The sequence below is a fragment of the Leptonychotes weddellii genome, chromosome 1 (genome assembly GCF_054177405.1).
Source record: "Leptonychotes weddellii isolate Sample4059 chromosome 1, ASM5417740v2, whole genome shotgun sequence".
Classification (NCBI taxonomy): domain Eukaryota; kingdom Metazoa; phylum Chordata; class Mammalia; order Carnivora; family Phocidae; genus Leptonychotes; species Leptonychotes weddellii.
The window spans coordinates 147,783,457-147,789,689 of NC_138369.1; positions in this window are offsets into that span (position 1 = coordinate 147,783,457).

Genomic DNA, 6,233 nt, shown 5'->3' on the forward strand with positions numbered 1-6,233 from the left:
ACTTCTTTTCCAGAGAGGAAGACTTGCTAAAATAATTAATCAAAGCCCAGCACACTCTTTGAGCCAGGTTTAAGGATGGACAATAATGTTATTCTTTAAAGAAAGGAGCAGAGGTGCCTGGGTGGCTCAGATGATTAAGCGTCTGCCTTGGGCTCAGGTCATGATCTCCAGGTCTTGGGATGAAGCCCTATGTCAGGCTCCCAGTTCAGCGGGGAGTCTGCTTCTCCCTCTCCCTCTGCCTCTCCCCATGCTTGTGCTCTCTCTCTCTCTCTAAGGAATAAATAAAATCTTTAAAAAAATAAAGGAGCAAACATTTTACCCACTTTTCACATGTTCTGGTTGTACTTCTAAGAGCAGGTTTTGTTGTCTCAGGGCAGTTCATTTGGCCATCCTTGTCCATGTAGGTGGTTAAGAAGAAGCCAGGGTCTGCTCTAGACTCAGTCACCTCAAGTTGGAGAAGTGCCTGTCATGAGCCTGGCAAGACTTACAAGAGAAGTCCTATACTGGGGCACAATGGAATAAGCTTGCACAGGTGTTCATAAAGAATATTTCATTACCTTTTGTCTGTTATTTTCTGAATAGCCACATTCAGGAAGGGCTTGTAGGGTATGAGAACCAAATTCACACTTTTTTTTAATTTAATTTAATTTTATTATGTTATGTTAGTCACCATACATTACATCATTTGTTTTTGATGTGGTGATCCATGATTCATTGTTTTCATATAACACCCAGTGCTCCATGAAGTACGTGCCCTGCTTAATACCCATCACCGGGCTAACACATCCTCCCATCCCCCTCCCCTCTAAAACCCTCAGTTTGTTTCTCAAAGTCCATAGTCTCTCATGGTTCATCTCCCCCTCTGAATCCCCCCCCTTTTGTTTTTCCCTTCCTTCTCCTAATGTAGTCCCTGCTATTTCTTATGTTCCACAAATAAGTGAAACCATATGATAATTGACTTTCTCTGCTTGACTTATTTCACTTAGGATAATCTCCTCCAGTTCCATCCATGTTGATGTAAAAGTTGCATAATCTCCTCCAGTCCCATCCATGTTGATGTAAAAGTTGGGTATTCATCCTTTCTGATGGCTGAGTAATATTCCATTGTATATATGGACCACATCTTCTTTATACATTCATCTGTTGAAGAACCAAATTCACAACTTTGAAACTGTGTTGGTAAACAGAACCAATCCAAGCACGTCCTTGCAAGCAAGTAGCCTAAGATATGACAAAACAGAAATTATAGTCATCACCATTAGTAATGGTTACTATCTGCTTACCATGTATGAGGCAGCATGCTAGATAATGTAAACAAATTGTATTCATTTAAATCAGAGGCTCTTAGCTTGCTGCTTATCAGGATCACCAGGAGGGTTTTTAGAATATGCTCAGACCCAGCTACAGTGAGTTTAAAAATGATGGCTTATGCTAAAAAACTGCATTTAAGATAGCTATCAATTCAAATTTGCTTACAAATAACTCTGGCAATCTTATGTACAGAAAATGAACATATCTCTAACCCAGCATCATTGAAGAAAATTAGTTACACACCCTGGTATAGTATACACAAAATTGTTTTATATAGCTTTATTTATAGTTACATATATATTTTCCTTATGAATAACTATCATTGAGGTAGTTAGTAATTTGATCACTGCTGTCCTGGGTAATGTTTGAAACACGGCTGAAGAGCTGGATTATATTTTTCCAATTATAAAACCTCTGAGCTTCACAGTCCCTCATCAACCAACTTTCAAGTACTAGAATTTTACAATAAACAGAAAAGTTGACATGGTTTAATTCGTTCCATTACTTACAAAATGCCAGGAGGGTTTCAAAGTCATAATAATTATTATTGTGAAACAGAATAGGCAATAAAATAAGGTTTTACTACTGCAGAAAAAACAAACAATCCTACCTTCTGTAAACATCAAAAAAAGTCCTATGATTATTGCAACAAAAATGAAAAACAAAAGTTACTGCCTCTGAGAAATAAAACAGTAGACATATTATAGTCTTGAGACCCCAGATTTACATAATATATTTCAGTATACAAGCACCAAAGTAACAAGTACTTTTATGTGGATGGTTTTCTTCCAAGATATGTAGGTGCTTTATATGGATTATTTCTATAATCCTCTCACATCGCATCTGAATGAAGCCTCATTATTTAAAAAAATAATAATAATGCAGTTAAATGAGTCACCAGTATGTCCATATAAGAAACTGATAATTTAGGAATAAATGAAATTAATTTTTAAATGTACTTATCAAACTGAAAAATAGCAAAAATTATATTAATGCAAGGGTATATCAAGTCAGTGATATTCAAAATTACTTATTAAACTCATATGTTAGCCAAGAACAGTAAATATTAAACTATTAATTATTTTCAAGAACCAAAAAAACATTATGTTTAGCAGACCCACTTAAGAGTATGCCTATTTTGGAAATACAAACTTTAATATATATTTATAACACTATTACCACTATTTCATATTATAAACTATCAACACTTGATTCCAGAATTATATATTCTAAATAAAGTTTTTAGCTGACAAAATCGGTATCATATAAACAATGCATTATCCATGCATGTTTATTTTATTGATAAATCCATTAAAAATGAGAACTATTTCCTTTGTTTGGTCTAGTATCCTTATTTATCAAGCCAGTGACTTACACTAAATTTCTAAAGTCTAATCCATTTTTAACAATTATATGAGTACAGTGAATGATTTTTTTTTATTTTTTTTAAAGATTTTATTTATTTATTTGAGAGAGAGAATGAGATAGAGAGCATGAGAGGGGGGAGGGTCAGAGAGAGAGGCAGACTCCCTGCCGAGCAAGGAGCCCGATGTGGGACTCGATCCCGGGACTCCAGGATCATGACCTGAGCCGAAGGCAGTCGCTTAACCAACTGAGCCACCCAGGCGCCCTACAGTGAATGATTTGTACTGAAAATTAACAGTTTAATAATCATAATACTCCAATACATACAATCTGTAAAAACCTCAAATAATGAGTCATTCCTCATTCCACACTGTCCTATCATCCTCACATTCCTTTTTTTTTAAGATTTATTTATTTATTTGAGAGAGAGAGAAAGAGTAAGTACGAGTGGGGGGAGGGGCATAGGGAGAGAATCTTCAAGCAGACTCCCCATTGAGTGCAGAAACCAACGGGAGGCTCCATCCAAAGGCCCAGGAGATCACAACCTGAGCTGAAACCAAGAGTTGGCTGCTTAACTGACTGAGCCAGCCAGGTGCCCCTCATCCTCACATTTTAAGTCCTATGTTTTCCTTTCATATAGTATTTCCATCTATTCTCATACTCATAGTCTTTACTGCCACATCTCCCCCTCTACTCTCTTACTCCCTATCCCAATTAATTCCTTTAATACTGAACAAGTATTAATTGTCTACTATGTGTCTGGCACTGGCTTTCATCTGTCACTAAGACATAGTCACTAATAGTCTAAGGAAGAATGCAAATATTAAGCAAAGTAATAAATTAAGTATTTAAAGTTTGTCAATTGTTTTGAAGCAAAAGTTAATCTGAAAATGTGTAATAGGGAGCTTTAAGTTTAGTAAGGTTAAGGGAGCTGATATTTAAACATCAACACAAAGTACGAATTGGAGTTAGCTAGATAAAGTAGTTTGAGAGAAGAGTTTCCAATCAGAAAAAAGTAAGTTCCAAGGTATTAAATCGAGAAGGACTAGAGAAAGAAAGATGGAGGTGAGAGAGAACATACTAGACTAGAGAAAGTTTTGGGGGGTTATGATAATAGAGCATTGGTTATAAGGTTAGAAATTTAGGATGACAAGCAAATAATAAAAGGATGGATGATAGAAACATTGAGTGAGGATGCATGGTTTGTGTATAGCTAATTGGACAGGGATGCATGGTTTGTATATAGCTAATTTAGTGGTTAATTAAATTTCATAATTAAAACAGATGAAATATTATTCTCATTAATGTAAAACTCTAACCAATGAATGAACTCTTAGAAAAGATCATGATGGAATATTCCTTAATTAGATGCCGCATAGTTAGATCATTCATGAATATGACTATTTATGGGTGAAGGTCCTATAAAATAATAAATAAATTTTAACAATACAGTTACATATTTACTTGCAAATATGTAGAGTCTTAAAGTATTTAGGAAGTATTATGTACTACTAAACTATTCTCTATGATTTTTTATCATGTGGGAATATTCACTTAATTTTTATGACTCATTTTTTCTTCAGTTTTCGATCTTCCTACCCAGTTTTCCCTCTGGTACATATACACACATATTTTCACATAGTAAAAGTTTCCTTGATCTAGCCTGCTAAAATTTCCTGTTCTTGGTTGTTGTGCAATATACTTAAACATTAGAGAAAAAAAATTATGGAAACTGATTTAGTAAGAATTTAAATTCCTTAAATAGCAGTGGAAAATGAGTATAACACAAGTAAATGCCAATGAAATCGATTTAGCAAGAAGAAAACAAGGCGTTTTACTTTAAAATATTTTTTTTTAAAGATTTTACTTATTTATCTGACAGAGAGAGAGAGAACAAGTAGGCAGAGAGACAGGCAGAGGGAGAGGGAGAAGCAGGCTCCCCGCCGAGCAGGGAGCCCGATGCGGGGCTCCATCCCAGGATCCTGGGATCATGACCTGAGCCGAAGGCAGCCGCTTAACCGGCTGAGCCACCCAGGAGCCCCACTTTAAAATATTTTTTAATGGAGACTTCTAATGCTATTTGAACAGATTTTTAAAAATATATATATTTATTTATTTGAGAGAGAGAGAGCCCAAGAGAGAGAATAAGCATGAGGGGTTGGGGGGCTGGGCAGAGGGAGAGGGAAAAGCAGGCTCCCCGCTGAGCAAGAAATTGGATGGATCAAGACCTGAGCAGAGCCTAAGGCAAATGCTTAACTGACTGAGCCACCCAGGCACCCCTGAACAGATATTTTTTATAAATAAGTAAGTGCCAGATCCCAAAGATGAAAAATGGTAAAATATAAGTATGGAATTTTAACTTGCTATCCGTTTTCTCAAATGAGCATGAAAGCATTTTTAGTAACCTCCAACTATGTTTTTTTCTAAATTTGCAGTCACAAAAATTAAGTGATATTAAAAAAGTAAATAACAAGTACAAAAAAAATAGCATGTATTAACACAATGATTTAAATAAAGGATTAATTTTTTTTGTTTTTAGGTCTTTTAAGTAAAGAAACTGATTTTGAAGGTAGGTGACATAATCCATGAGAATTTCTTACAGTGTCATGGAAAAAATAGAAGAGGAAATATTGTTATGCTTCAGCAAAATTTATTATTAAATATTTTCATGAAAATAAGATTTATATTAAAGCAATATTGCATTTCTGCCAAGTTGATATAATTTTCCCAATGTGGTATTCAAATCCAAAGCAGGAATATGAATGTCCCTAAATTGGTCAGAAATTTTGAAATAAGGATAGGCATGCTGTTTGAAGCTATAGGTTGTATTAAATTTCATTGAGGAATAATCCTATGCCATGTGGCCTGGAGTAATAATGATGAAAAAGAGAACATTCATATTGATTCTGAAGTTCTCTGTTGAATAAAGAACCTATTTCTATTTCTGTTAGCATTTTTATCCATAATGATGTTTGATTTTACAGATTTTTTCAAAATGTATAAACCAAGTGGTCATATGAGTCCTTATATTTATTAATGGTGATTAATTACAATAGATTTCCTTCTATTGAACCATGATGCCATATATATATGTGTGTGTGTGTATATATATTTTTTCTGTCTAATAATACTCTATTTAGGATTTTATCCTCTTTACCAATAAGTGATATGTCTGTAGATTTTTTGGGAGGCTGCTACAGTCTTGAAGTTTAAGGTGTCAATGGTCTGTTCTCATCAATATTGAAATCTGGAAATTTTAAAAATCATTCTCTGATCCGAAAAAGTTTAAATACTTGGAAGTACTGGTTCTTTGGGCACTCCAATTATGAATGTCTTAAATCTCTATGTTCAATGCATATACATTTATTTCTAAATTTTTACTTTTTATTTATAATGCTTTATTTTTATCACCTTCATTTTGTTTTAGTTTGTACTTCCACAAAAGCAAACTTTGTGACAAAAATTTCGGGGCAAGTAGTATATTTGGGAAATTATCTCATAAAATGGGATAAGGAAGGAAGGAAGGTCAGAGAGAGTGTGCTAAAGAATGGGTTTCA